The sequence below is a fragment of the Rattus norvegicus genome, chromosome 3 (assembly GCF_021556685.1).
Source record: "Rattus norvegicus strain SHRSP/BbbUtx chromosome 3, alternate assembly SHRSP_T2T, whole genome shotgun sequence".
Classification (NCBI taxonomy): Eukaryota; Metazoa; Chordata; class Mammalia; order Rodentia; family Muridae; genus Rattus; species Rattus norvegicus.
In genome coordinates, this window is record NC_141536.1 from 49,947,943 (window position 1) to 49,963,612 (window position 15,670).

General features: G+C 42.9%; 1 protein-coding gene across 1 annotated transcript in view; it reads right to left on the reverse strand.

The window, feature by feature from the left end:
• Window positions 1-1,343, reverse strand: part of Galnt3 (polypeptide N-acetylgalactosaminyltransferase 3) — a 36,894-nt gene extending 35,551 nt beyond the window's left edge. Inside the window, 1 exon segment of the mRNA NM_001015032.4 lies at window positions 1,108-1,343. The gene's annotated coding sequence lies outside the window, so the exon portion shown is untranslated.
• Window positions 1,344-15,670: the final 14,327 nt, after the last annotated feature.

A 15,670-nucleotide genomic window follows, 5' to 3' on the forward strand; every position in this document is an offset into this window, starting at 1 on the left:
TGTTAAAGGTTAAAAAGAATAATTATAGGGTGTGGTTTTGAACTCATATGTCTAAGCATATTGAGTTTGTACTCAAAGTTAGACGATAAAAGTAAAAATTTCTCACAACCAGAAAATCTCAAATTCAAACATAATTTTCTGACTTTTTACAAAAGTATTTGAGTTCAGATGTTCCTTATGCAGTGTAACTTCAATAGCAAGTCATAACTTAGTAACATTTTTTTTATTAAAAAAAAAAAGTCAGAAAGGGGAGAAGTAACTTAATGGGGTTCCCAAAACAGAAGGAAGGAATTAAGTCTATGGTAAGAGTAGTTTCAACCTTAATTCTTAGGCTTTCGAAAATCCTAATTAGGTAGACAGGAATTTGGGCTTGGCACTCCCAGGTTCAGACGTGGCAGGATGCTGAAACAAAGTTGGTTTTTTGTTTTTTTTTTAACCTTTGAGTCATATGCCACAGGCACACCAGATCCGAGATACATTGGTCCTTAAGTCAACAGGTCCTCTAAGAGGAGGGTGTGCAGCTGGTGAACCACGGTTCCATTTCCTCCTGCCACAAAGACCTGGGCTCTGCCACCCTCAACCGGAAAGTGGGCGCAGCTCTGGCTCCAGGAGTGCACCCGGAAAAGTGCAGTGCGCGGGATGCCCATGTCTCGACCACCGAGCGCCTTCCAAACCAGTGGGAAAGCTTCGAAATGGCTCTGGCTGCCGGCGTTTTCCAATCTAGGACTGTCTGGGCTTGGCGGGGAAAGTTGCCCAGCACAGCCACAGCCCTCCCCGTCGCGGGTTTGGCCCACTCGGTACCCGGGAGTGGGCAGGCAACCTGCTAGCTCAAGTTGGCAAGCCTTGAGCAGCGCCTCCGCGGGAGACCCGCCCTCCCGAGGACTACCAGGGAGACCAGGAGGACTTTCTGCCCCGGTGTGGCTCTGGGGCTGCCGAGGGGCACCGGCGACAGGAGTGATCGGTATCCCCGCCGGTCTCTCCCGAGGGGGAGCAACTGAAACCCGCTCTCGAGACCGCGTCCAACCGGCCGCGGGCAGCTCCGGGGCTGTCCCGCACCGTGTCCCTCGCTGGGACCGCGGGAGCCGGGTAGGCTGGACGTCGGCTTACCTGGCAGGTGGGCAGGGCAGGCGGCGGGAAGCGACGGCCGGCCGGGGCTCTGCCCGCGGGGGCCCAGAGCCAAGTGCAGGTGGCGGCGCCGGCGACTCGGGTGGCTGTGGCTCCCGCGGCCGCTCGGCTCAACTCCTCCTCCGCCGCCGCTTCCTGCCTTCCCGCCGGGCCTCCCGCGTTGCCAAGCGAGGCCGCGCCGAAGGCTCCTCTTCCTCTGCGAGTCTCCCAGGTGAGCTCCCGCCGGCGACGTCGGCAGGGGCGAGGCCGGATCCCGCGCCTGCGCGCCAGCCCCGCGCCCCGCCCCGGTCCTACCTGAGCGCTCCAGGTGAGCCACGGGCCGGCCGGGCGCGCGCCGAGCAAACTCCTCCGCAGCCCGCGCGCCGCCCGCCAACCCCGCAGAGCCGAGCCTGCGCTGCCCCGCGCCGCGGCCACCTGGTACCCAGAGCCCACAGGCGGGGACCCTGAGAAATCTGAGCCGTACTTCCCCCTACCCCAACCCCACGCGGCTCCCCTTCCTCTCCGAGTGGTCCAAACCCGGGGATGCGGCGCCCCGCGGGACCACGGTGAGACCGTGTTGCTTTGCTCCCGGGGCTCAGCAGCTTTGTCGCCAGTTAGGTCGGTGAGCTTCCTTCCCCTGTAGCCTTGATTTCATCACTCCTCTCACTTGAGCGCAGCTAGTGGTTTCCGTTTCTGGCCGCGGGCGCTAGGGTAGGGAAGCCTCACGTCCCAAGGAGGCGCCTCCCTTTTTCAAAGTAGAGCTTCTGGTATTTGGTCAAGCTTCATTGATTTGAGGTCCTCAGCCACCCCTTTCTACGTTGCTATCTATTGCAAGGCCAACCGATATCCACAGGAGAGGGATAGCAGAGCCCTCGGGAGAATCCCTCTGCCAGGGTTTGGAAAGAGTTTGTGGTTTCCTGGAAAGGAATTGTTTTGACTGAAGAGTAGATTAAAAGCCAACATCTGTTCTGAAGGTGAGAACCTAACTCTTAAATATGTTAGGTTTTGACAGTTTGTTTAAGACACTTACAGCCTACCCCCGTTTCTTTTTCACCATGCCTTCTGTTCTCGAGACATTGACACCCAAAACCAGAACTTCAAATTGCTTTTCCACATTTCTATGAACTTTTTGTCTGTTCTCAAAAGTGTGCAGGGAAGTGGGAAAATAGCTAAAGACTTTGGGCGACCTGTTGGATCCTGCAGTGATGAAACCCATTTTTTTTCCCCATAAAGAATAATGGATGCCTTCCTCCCACATTCTGACACTCGCAGTGTTTATTTCCTAGCTTGTGAGTTTTATATGTGACCTGGAACTAAGGTTTTAAAATCTTAGTACATTTTCAACAGGTGTTAGTTTTACTTGGCCTGTGTGTAACATTCCTTCTAGCATAGTACCACTTCATATAGTTTGACAACCTAGGTAACTTTTTTTTTTTAGGCGTCCGGAAACTTTCCTATGACATTTTAGCATTATCATTTAAAAGTTCCTTCTTCCTTTTTCCTCCAAAAATAAAGATGTAAGAAGCACGTGTATATTGTGTACACTACCACAATAACTTTCTACTGTGTGTCTGTAGGTTGAAGACTAAAAATATTAATTTCCTAAACTCATTTTATTTTGTTGGTTCTGCATCTTCTTTTGCTGTTTGTATTTAAATGGAGAGCAATTAATGCTCGTCTTTGGGGGAAATTTGGAAGAAATTCTAAGTGTATAAACCACAACATTCCTTGCCCCTTCCTGTGCACTACCCACCCTAAATGAGGCCTGGACCTGTAGATGGTCAGGGTTTTTATTCCTCACCATGAGGCGAAGAGTGACAGTTTCCACTGACAAGAGCAGGGTCAGAGCAGGTGCTGTGGGATGGCAGTATAGAATGGCAGGCAGAGATGTATTGACTAATCAGACCAGAAAACAACTGAGAAGAGCAGCTAGGGCAGGCTGACCAAAAGAGAAAGAGAGTCAATAGGCCCAAAGTTGCCAGATGAGTGGGCAGAAAAGATATGAAAGGTGTTTCCGGGTCATAGAAAAAAGTTCACTGCCAGGTTTATGATAACAGAGATGGTAACCAAGTCATCGATGTCCCTGAATCTAGCGTATTTGTTCTACTTCATACGGTATCTGGACTGTGATTTCCATATCATTCTGAAAGCAAAGTCTTTAAACTAATTAAAATTTTTTCTACTTCATACTAAAATGAAAGTGCTACAGGTCAAGAAAAACTAGTATGGTACTGAAATGTTTAATGGCCTAAGTCTAGTCAGATATAAGAATCCTGACAGCACCATGCTATTCAAATTATGAAATGAAGCATTTATTTCATGAAAGTAAAATTAACATCTCATCATAAAATAAAAGTTCAGGAGACTCAGTCCATGCATGGGTCTCTGAAACAAGCCTGTTTGATTGTACCTATCTGGCATGTGATTACATTTAAGTTGAGGAATGGGGCAGATTTCACTCAGGAAAGAAGTGTCACAAACACCTCTTCTCTCCCCAACACATACATGTGTATTCAAACACTAGTTTGTGACTAGTTAGTGAGAAACTGTTAAGTTATGTAGACTTTGGATCCTCACTGGTTAATCGTGTCTGTTAACGTTTAAACTAGTACCAAGATCATTACCTGATATATAATAGTGTCTCAGGAAATATGTGCTAACTGAATAAGTCCATCAAATGCCATGAAACAAAACAAAACAAGGAATAACAACACAATGTGTAAGGCATCTTGACCACATAGAGAGAAATGATCCTGAGTAAGGAAAAATAGTGGGTTGGTAATCTAAAGGATGTGAATTTGAAAAGATACCTTTCTTTTACAAGACACTGTGTAAAGCACCTTCCCTCCCATGGGACACATTCCCTGCTGAAAAATAAAATATGAGTATGTACAAAACTCTTATACAGTCAAAATCACTTACATGGCATACCATAGAGAATCATCGTGAAAAAAGAAACACATTCTAAAATGAACATGGAAGAAAAATATGGAAATGACTTATGTAAACATTTAAATTAGTAAATATTAATTCTAAAAAATTATATAGCTTAATAAATAAAGTTTGGAACTTATGCCCAGTATTCTGTATTTTTATTTAGCTCGTTAATTATCAATTGCTGATGCAACAGGACTCAAGTTACTGCTGTTTGCAGCATATGCCTTGGCTTAGACTTTACCTCACGGAATCCTCCTCCTGAGCTCAAAGTCTAACTGAGAGTTTTGACTCAAAGGCCAAACTGTTTGAAATAACTTATACCAAAAAGAATGAAAGATTGGAAATGCTGCTGGGTCAAAGAGGAGAAAGGGAGTGTATCATCAAAGCGGCCCAGATGTATGAGCAATTAAAAAATAAATCAACACAATCTAACCCATGCAAAAGAAATCATCAGAAGCACATCACTCATACATTCATGTTCAGACTGTTTTCCAGTTCTTGTTTTTGTTTTATTTGTCTTACAAAATGTCTCAGAATGACCATCCTGGATTTTGAAAAGATAAACACAATTCCATGAAACCACGTTATTGACTTAAATTGCAATAGAACTATTTAGTTAATGTTATTTCCTTGATGATTGGCACATAGTAGGTGCTCAATAAATATTTGATGAAATATATTGAATAGAGAGCAGAGTTTCAGGCTTTTAAGCATTAGCATAAAAGCAGAAAGAAGTGCTATGCTGAGTCAGACTAATATTCGATCTAGCTCACTCTGAGTTCTGATGGGAGCACACAAAGACATTTCACAGAAAAATATGATAACGGTTTCGCATGATGTTAACCTCTAAGGTCTGTCTCTGGCTTGTACCTTTTCTAGACTGACCTTTCTTTTTCTGTACAGTGAGTATTCTTCATTGCAAAAGACCTCATACTCACCGCAGAAAGATTTTTGAAAAGCTACTTTACTCAAAATTGTTCATAGCAAGGTGCATCAGTGTGTGTGTGTGTGTGTGTGTGTGTGTGTGTGTGTGTGCGTGCGCACGCATACACACTGGATATTGAGTTCAGGACTTTTTCATATACCAGGCAACAAACATTCTACAACTTAGCAACACTCAGGCTTCCTCAAATTTTTTCTATTAAATATATTTCCAGATATTTTACTATTAGTGGCATTGTAAAAGCAGAACAACAAATATAGAAAACAACACGTCAAATAAAAAGGCAAGGTAATTTTTGGCCATCTGGTTTGTAGCCTCAATTCTTTTTTTACCATTACTTTCTGAGTCAGTAAATTCATTTTGATATTATTTCAAGTGGCTGCCTCGTGTCTCTCTATTTCTTTTTGTCAATTATTGTTGGACAGTGAAGGCTGCTTCCAAACCTTGCTATTCCGGACAGTTCTGGAACAGCCACAACCTTCTTCTCTTGAAACATTTATAATAATTTTCTTATTTCTATTAGGATATCTAGTGGATACCACAAAAGGAGTGTGGGAGTTGGATGGTACAATGGGGAAGATGCTGTGGACCTTAGATTCTAAGTGAGAAAGAAAAGAGTAAAGCATAAATAAATCAGCCATGTGGTTTATTCCCTGAAGGATGTGGCGGGCTTTGGGGACACTTTCCACAAGGTCTAGTCAAAGGGGCTTCATTGGAGACAGTATACAGAAAAAGAGCTAAACCAGGACTGGCATCAAATGTCTTCAACTCTGCACAGATTTTAAACAATTGCCTCAACTTTGTAGTTAAGATCTTAGGCTTCATTGGAATCTGATGTTATTTGGCTCATGGAAGGCTGGTGTCTGTGGTGATTTGAAAGAGAATGCCTCCCTTAGGCTCATAGGTATGAATACTTGGTCAAGGAATGGCACTATTTGAAAGTATTAATAGGTCTGGTCTTATTGAAGGTAATCTCTGTCATTGGGAGTGGACTTGGAGGTTTCAAAAACTCACCCAAAGCCCAGAGTCTCTTTCTGCTCCCTGAGAGTCTAGATGTAGAACTCTCAGCTACTCCTCTAGCACCATGTCTGCCCGCATGCTGCCGTGCTTCCTGCCTTGATGATAGTGGACTAAACCTCTGAAACTGGAAGCAAACTCCAATTAAAGACTTCTTTTATATAAGAGTTGCCATGGTCATGATATCTCTTAACAGTAACCAAACAATGACTAATACAGTATCCAACAAGGCCTGTGTGGCTTCGATGGTTAATTTAGTTTGCCAATATGAAGATTAGATTGGGGAACACTTCCATTTACCGTGGAAGATTAGATTAATTGAAGTAGAAAGACCTACCCTAAATGTAAGCAGTGTCATTCTTTGGCCTGGGATCCTGAACATTTATGAACAAAGAGAAGAAATGGAGTCAAGCAACAGTACTCATCATTCTTCAGCTCTTCTCTTTCTGTGTCTGCAGCTGTACTGTCCTTGCCAGATTGGACTGCACTCCCTCAAACTGTGAGCCAAAATAAACCTACCCTCCATTCTTTACTTCCTTCCTTCCTTAACTTACCTTTGACAGGAATTTCACCACAGCAACATGACACACAACCAAGGCTATTGGCTGAGTGGTCTCATGTGTGTCTTACAGAGTGTTATCAGTATGTATTATGGAACTCCATCTTCCAAGAAATGATCCAGCCATTACTGTCTTGAAAGCAGAGAGATTGTGATGATCTAATCTAGAACCTCACCTGATCCAACCGAGTTACATTCCTGAGCTCCCCTCCCAGTTGCACATAAGCCTGCATATTGTCTTGAGAAGTGCTAGTACGTATGGACAATGTAATGTTGATTAGACTCTACTGGTGCGGCTTTATGAGGGTTCCCCTATGCTAATTTTGAGCTTTGGCCATGAATCTGACACAGAGTTAGTTACCTATGCTCCTGGAAGTGATTTCTCAATCATGCTTTTATTAGTGACTCCAGCCACTCGTTGGTTTTCCCAAGCTGGACTTCTATGAAGTTGTTTCTTTAGTTTTTTGGAATCCTATCAGAATAAACAGACATATCCATACATTTCCCCCAAGAAAAGCCATGAAGCCGTGTAAAGAACATATGTGGATGCAGGATCTGGCAAGTGAATGAACACATCCCCTTACCAGAAGTGACCTGGTGGGATTTGGCTGGCTGCAGGGAAGCTGGGCTTTCTTTCAGCCCCTGTTTTCCTCTCCTAAGATCCTGTCTTACCACAGACTGTAATATCCCATCCCATCACACGTTTACCATTGCACCACTGTCCTCAGAGAACCACCAAGATGAAAAGTTACCTGAAAGTTTGCCTTTGAACATGGGAAAGACAGTCTTCATACCTTACCTTTGCCATTCCTCCCACCAAGAAGCGCAACTCATTTTCTTGACTATGACCTTTTGGTATCTGTATAATTGACTTCAACCAGTAAAATATGGCAAAAGTACTGTTATGAAGTGCAGAATATAAGAGAAACATTTTGCCTTTTTTGAAGGCTCCTTGGCGTGAATGTACTTCTGAGTCAGCCAGGCCACAAGGCAGTGTGGTGTGAAAAAGCATGTGTATGTGGTGGGAGGGGCATAGCAAAGAGGGAGAGAAGGACATGGAGAGAATGGGAGGTGTGGGAGAGGAACCCCATCCATCCTAGAAGTTCCAGTTGTAATGGAGCCCTCTGCCAAGTGTGAGCTGAATGTAACCTGGGGGTAAACTGGGGGTAACCCTAGGCAATCATTCAGAGAAGGACCATTTGACCAGCTCACAAAGTCATGGGAGACTTTAATTTGTTGCTGTTTTAAGCTAGCATATTTTATGGTTCACTTAAAGTATTTAAGTTTGATATCTCAACAAACACAAGAAGAAAGCTTCTAAGAGGCAGGGGATTGGATTAGAAGCAGAGGAGGCACTAGAAGCATGCCTGTAGCGTCTCATGATTTCAACATGTCATTACTCAACTACCCAGGATGCACATGGCTTGCATAGACCAAGATGATAAAAAATGAATCTGACCTTTGAAACCAGACAGGCAAGAGGATGCTGACAGAAACACAAGGAGAAGTTGGTTTCATTGACTCTACCTTGGCAAGAAGTGAGCCCCTAATGTTACACATGGCCTAATGTTGATTAAGAGCAGAAAGCATCTCAGAGAGCACAACATAATGCGACCCAGAAAGACCCGCCAAGCTCCCCAAATATATACAATTGCTGGAAAATCATCTTTGTAAATTGTGTTTTATTGAACGAGAGGCCTGTCCTTTCATTTATCTGTGGTCTACATCTGCTTTGGTGTAACAGTGGCAGTTTTAAGCAACTGTGACAGAGACCACATGGTGTGCAAAATCTAAGAGATTTACTACTGTGCCTTGAGAAATCTTTGGTTTAGAAGAAACACAGGGAACTGAGAAAACACGTGTCTTGTGTAGTAACAGAAAACAATAAACTATGTAGACTTGATCAAAACCACACTGAGACCAGAGTCAGAATCTGAGAGCATGGATGCCATTGATGGCTTAAAGTCCCCGTCACTCTCATTGTAGAACTCACACTAGGGAGTATTTACAAAACCTGGCTGCGAAAATTCAATGACCACATTATGGAGTAGGGATGGATGTGAGAAAAAAATTCCTTAGGATAGGCACAGATGGCTTTAGAGATGGTTCAGCCAATAATGTACTTGCTGTGCTGTGCAAGAGTGAGGCCTTGAGTTGGATTCCCAACGTCCCCCTTAAAAACAAAGAAACAAACAGAAGCCCAAGCCTAGTGATTCTGTTTGCGCTTGTAATCCCAGCAATAGAAAGGCAGACACAGGAAGACCTCTGGGGCTTGCTAAATCACTTACATGAGACCATCTCATCTAAAATGGAGAGCAACTGAGGAACAGACTTGATATCAGCCTCCGGCTTCCACAAGAATCTGTACGCAGGAACATGTACGCACACACATACAAAACAGACACAGAAATAATGTTACATTAAGTTTCTTACGTCTGGTCCTGTCTTTAGACTCATGCTCCTATTGACTTTCATGGTGAGGGGAAAAAAATGACTCAAAAGAAATGTGTTGTGGTAAATAATATGAAATGGTTTCTTTTATCCCATGTTAAAGCCGTCACCGAAGGGCCATGTAGCATCTGCTGGATATTTTCATCTCAGTCAGCAAAGCGTCTCACCCGCTAATCTCCGTCTCATCTCACACTGCTGACGGCTACTCCCTGGGCCCAGCAGCAATCTCTCTACCCATCTGGTTCCCAGGGCGGGTTGTTACCACGCCAGACATACACATCCCAATTCCATGGCGGGCCCAGTGCGTCCTGCCACCATACACTCTCTTGAACTCAGTGGCCATGTGAAAGAACACACCACACAATAACCTCTGATCCAACTGATAAGATATAATTTGCCCATCTAGACAACACAAAATCCAGTACACAGCCATCCCTTAAAACTATTCATATCAACCTGTATCTGTGCCCAGAGAAGAATCTAACGTCGGCTGCCATGTTCTCCCAGATCCTCTCTCGCTCCTTCTCCTCTCTCTCCTTTCTAAAACGTTTCTCCTGCCCACCCTTACTTCTCCTGTACCTTCCTTCCTGCAGAGTGACATCAACCTACAGAAATGCACGTTGAACATTTAGTGTCCAGCTGCAGGAGAGCATTGGCATTTCACAAAGACAGGATGGTAGACTCAGTTCATGCACATGAGCCTTCCCCAGGGCTACTCTGACACTGATGGTGACAACACACTTGTGTGCTTTCCATCCTTTCTTGATGCAATTATTTCCGCTCTCACTTCTCAAATGCCTAGGGGAAAAGAGGCGGCCGGATGGGAAGACCAGCGTCAGAGTGCCTCCTGAATGCTGAGTTTAACTGCTTAAAATAACACTAAGTTCCTTAAAGGATAAAGAAGTGGCATACAATATTTCGATAGAACCTTATATTCCAAGAAAATTTTACTTCTTCCTTTGAACTAGAGAAAAAAAGAATGTTTGCTGAGAACTGGCAGTTTGTCAAGACTTATTACCGCGCTGTCTTATGTTGTCCTTGGAGTTCTCATATGTAATCTTTCAGATGAGGAGGGGCAGGGCTGTCATAGAGATATACAACTAACAGCATAGGAAAGTGGAAACATTGTGAGTACATCGTCACCTCTAGTTTACACTTAGATCTCTTCTGTGCTTCTGTTGCTAGGATAAAGTCCTGGTCAAAAGCATCTTGGGAAAGAAAGAGTTTATAGTCCATTATTGAGGGAAAGCAAGACAGGAGCTTGACGCAGAAACCACAGAGGAATGCGATTTACTGCCTTGCCTTTCATAGCTTGTTCAGTCCGCTTTCTTTTTTCTCCTCCCCCCCCTCCCCCGGAGCTGAGGACCAAATCCAGGGCCTTGCACTTGCTAGGCAAGCGCTCTACCACTGAGCTAAATCCCCAAACCCTCAGTCTGCTTTCTTATACAACTCCACACCACCGTCTCAGGGATGGCACCACAGTGGGCTAGGCACTCCTCCGTTAGTTACCAGTTAGGTAATACTCCACGGTATGCCCACAAGACAGTCTGATGGAGGCAGGTTTTCATTTGTGACTCCCTCTCCACAGGTGTGTCAAGTTGACAACAAAGCATACTCACCACAACTTTCATTCAAGTTTCTATTTCCTCAATTTCCACTTGATTTATTCAGTAGGAATATAGGGGAAAGGTAAGCCAGATAAGTTTATTTTTACAGACACATTTTACAATACATTCAATTATATTAAACCAAAATTATTAATTTTGCCATAAAAATATCCCTTTAAACATAAGATATGATGAAACATAATAGCATACAAAAAAAAAAAAAAAAAACAACCCAAACTGAAAGTACTAAAGAATATAGGATCCAGACATATAAAAGGAAGTTAAAAAGTATGTCTGTACACTGCTCCACTGGACGGTTTGTTTCTTTCGGTTAATTAATTATACCTGAAGGGCTAGAGGTTTATCTCAGTGGTGGAGTACTTTCTTAGAATATGCACAGACCGGGGTTGGGGATTTAGCTCAGTGGTAGAGCGCTTGCCTAGCAAATGCAAGGCCCTGGGTTCGGTCCCCAGCTCCGAAAAAAAGAAAAGGAAAAAAAAAAGAATATGCACAGACTTGTACTTGACACCTAGATACACACACAAACATACAGGTACACACCTATGGTCACTTGATTTTTGACAAAGGAGCCAAAACCATCCAATGGAAAAAAGATAGCATTTTCAGCAAATGGTGCTGGTTCAACTGGAGGGCAACATGTAGAAGAATGCAGATCGATCCATGCTTATCACCCTGTACAAAGCTTAAGTCCAAGTGGATCAAGGACCTCCACATCAAACCAGATACACTCAAACTAATAGAAGAAAAACTAGGGAAGCATCTGGAACACATGGGCACTGGAAAAAATTTCCTGAACAAAACACCAATGGCTTATGCTCTAAGATCAAGAATCGACAAATGGGATCTCATAAAACTGCAAAGCTTCTGTAAGGCAAAGGACACTGTGGTTAGGACAAAACGGCAACCAACAGATTGGGAAAAGATCTTTACCAATCCTACAACAGATAGAGGCCTTATATCCAAAATATACAAAGAACTCAAGAAGTTAGACCGCAGGGAGACAAATAACCCTATTAAAAAATGGGGTTCAGAGTTAAACAAAGAATTCACAGCTGAGGAATGCCGAATGGCTGAGAAACACCTAAAGAAATGTTCAACATCTTTAGTCATAAGGGAAATGCAAATCAAAACAACCCTGAGATTTCACCTCACACCAGTGAGAATGGCTAAGATCAAAAACTCAGGTGACAGCAGATGCTGGCGAGGATGTGGAGAAAGAGGAACACTCCTCCATTGTTGGTGGGGTTGCAGACTGGTACAACCATTCTGGAAATCAGTCTGGAGGTTCCTCAGAAAATTGGACATTGAACTGCCTGAGGATCCAGCTATACCTCTCTTGGGCATATACCCAAAAGATGCCCCAACATATAAAAAAGACACGTGCTCCGCTATGTTCATAGAAGCCTTATTTATAATAGCCAGAAGCTGGAAAGAACCCAGATGCCCTTCAACAGAGGAATGGATACAGAAAATGTGGTACATCTACACAATGGAATATTACTCAGCTATCAAAAACAACGACTTTATGAAATTCGTAGGCAAATGGTTGGAACTGGAAAATATCATCCTGAGTGAGCTAACCCAATCACAGAAAAACACACATGGTATGCACTCATTGATAAGTGGCTATTAGCCCAAATGCTTGAATTACCCTAGATGCCTAGAACAAATGAAACTCAAGATGGATGATCAAAATGTGAATGCTTCACTCCTTCTTTAAAAGGGGAACAAGAATACTCTTGGCAGGGAATAGAGAGGCAAAGATTAAAACAGACACAGAAGGAACACCCATTCAGAGCCTGCCCCACATGTGGCCCATACAGCCACCCAATTAGACAAGATGGATGAAGCAAAGAAGTGCAGGCCGACAGGAGCCAGATGTAGATCTCTCCTGAGAGACACAGCCAGAATACAGTAAACACAGAGGCGAATGCCAGCAGCAAACCACTGAACTGAGAATAGGACCCCCATTGAAGGAATCAGAGAAAGAACTGGAAGAGCTTGAAGGGGCTCGAGACCCCTTATGAACAACAATGCTAAGCAACCAGAGCTTCCAGGGACTAAGCCACTACCTAAAGACTATACATGGACTGACCCTGGACTCTGACCTCATAGGTAGCAATGAATATCCTAGTAAGAGCACCAGTGGAAGGGGAAGCCCTGGGTCCTGCTAAGACTGAACCCCCAGTGAACTAGACTGTTGGGGGGAAGGCGGCAATGGGGGGAGGGTTGGGAGGGGAACACCCATAAGGAAGGGGAGGGGGGAGGGGGATGTTTGCCCGGATACCGGGAAAGGGAATAACATTCGAAATGTATATAAGAAATATTCAAGTTAATAATAAAAAAAACAAAACAAAACATACAGGTACATACAGAGAGAAAAAGAGAGATAATCAATAGTTTTATATACACACATATATGTATGTATATATAGACACACATATATATGTATAGATACATACATGTATGTATGTAAATATGCATCTGTATATAAACATACAATATAATAAGAATGAGGTCAAACATTTTTATATAATTGTTTGGTAAAATATGTAATTTTTTTAACATACTAAGATGTTACAAAGTAATGCTTTATAACTGGGGGGTGGTTTTGTTTTGTTTTGTTTTATTTGGGTTGTGTTGGGTTGGTTTTTTTGTTTGTTTGTTTGTTTGTTTGTTTATTGGTTGGTTTTTATGTTTTTTGAGCTTGATCTCCCCGTAGACCAGGCTGGCCTTGAACTCACAGAGCTCTGACTGCCTCTGTCTCCTGAATGCTGGCATCAAAGGCATGTAACACCACTTCCCAAGGCTTTATAATGCTTAATGAAATAATTTTGTGCATTTGGTTAAACCTAAAATATATAAACACAAATTTACAACTCATATTTTGATATAAAATAAGTCTCCATGTTTAGTAGTACATAAACTGTGGTTGAGAAAGATGAATTGTTAGACAAAGTATACCTGACAGCAGTCAAATTAAGGTGAGATGGTAAAATTCATCGATATAAAAATGAAACTGCGAGTCTTATAATTTAATTATAACACAAAAAAACGTGTGAAATTTCAGAGGCTCTATTGTATTTGTGGAGTAATTCCACAGGTATGTAGAATAAAAATGGTGATGTGGACTAAGATTTCCAGATCAGCTCTGATGTCTGAAGACTATCAGACACTGAAGACTAGCGACAGCTTGTCAGTTTGCTATGCGGAATGTGATCTCTTACTTATCACAAACCACAACAAACTGGGTCTACTCATTTTCATCTGACTTTTCCCTCCTCCCTCACAGTAATGAAACATCTCCATCATCTCTTAGAAGATAGGACATGATGGCTTAGATTCAATTTCAAAATTTACTTATTTTTATTTCATGTGTGTTGCTTTCTGCCCACATGTGTGTCTGTTTGAGAGTGTCAGATCCCCTAGACCTACAGACAGTTGTGAGCTGCCATGTGGTTGCTGGGAATTGAACCCAAGTCTTCTGGAAGAGCAGCCAGTGTTCTTAAGTGCTGAGCCAACTCTCCAACCCCAGTAGCTTTTTTAAATTCCTTCATGAATATTTTATTGTTTATTGTTATATTTTTTATTTATTATTGGGGATAGATGAGCATATGTGGGTCAGATAACAACTTTGGAGACTCAGCTCTTGCCTTCCACATTTTTTCCTTTTTTTCTCTTTTATTGGATTTTTTAAAATTACAGTTTTTGAAATTTACATTTCAAATGTTATCCCCTTTCCCAGTTTCCCCTCCAGAAAACCATTATCTCATCACCCCTACCCCTGCTTCTATGAGAGTGCTCCCACATCCACCCACCCACTCCTGCCTTCTTGCCCTGACATTCCCCTACACTGGGACATAGAGCCTTGACAGACCAAGGGCTTCTCCTCTCATTGATGCCCAACAAGGCCATCCTCTGCTACATATGTGGATGGAGCCATAGGTCCATCCCTGTGTTCTCTTGGGATGGTGGTTAAGTCCCTGAGAGCTCTGGGGGATGTGGTTAGTTGATATTGTTTTTCTTCTTATGGGGTTGTAAACCCTTCAGTCCTTTCTCTAACTCCTCCATAGGGACTCTGTTCTCAGTTCAATGGTTGGCTGTGAGTATCCTGGGCATATACTCAAAAGATGCTCAAACATTTAACAAGGACACGTGCTCCACTATGTTCATAGAAGCCTTATTTATAATAGCCAGAAGCTGGGAAGAACCCAGATGCCCTTCAACAGAGGAATGGATACAGATAATGTGTACCTTTGCACAATGGGGTACTACTCAGCTATCAAAAACAATGACTTCATGAAATTCTTCGGCAATTGAATGGAACTAGAAAATATCATCCTGAATGAGGTAACCCAGTCACAAAAGAACATACATGGTGTGCACTCATTGATAAGTGGATATTAGCCCAAAAGCTTGGAATACCCAAGATATAATTCATAGACCACATGAAGTTCAAGAAAATGGAAGACCAAAGTGTGGATACTTCAGACCTTAGAAAGGGGAACAAAATACTCACAGGAGGAAATGTCGAGACAAAGTGTAGAACAGAGACTAAAGGAAAGGTCATCCAGAGACTGCCTCACCTGGGGATCCATCCCGTATACAGTCACCAAACCCAGACACTATTGCAGATGCCAAGAAGTGCATGCTGACAGGAGCCTGATATAGCTGTCTCCTGAGAGGCTCTGCCAGAGCATGACAAATACATAGGTGGATGCTCGCAGCCAACCATTGAACCAGCCTCAGTATCTTAGGTGCTACATGCCTTTAAAGGCATTTTGCTTAGATATAAGAGTGGCAATGTTTTCTTTAAATCCTTTTTAAACTTTAACCAAATATGCAACATTTCCTGAGGAATATTCATAAACACACAATACACTGTATGAAGAATTATGGCAAAATGAAAAAGAAAGACCTATGTAGACCAAGAGTTTTGCTCACCCTTATGACTTCTCCCTTTTCTGAGTCTGTGTTACTCATTCTTGTTGCCTCCCTTCAGAGTTTGTTTATGTGGGTTAATTTTGTGCA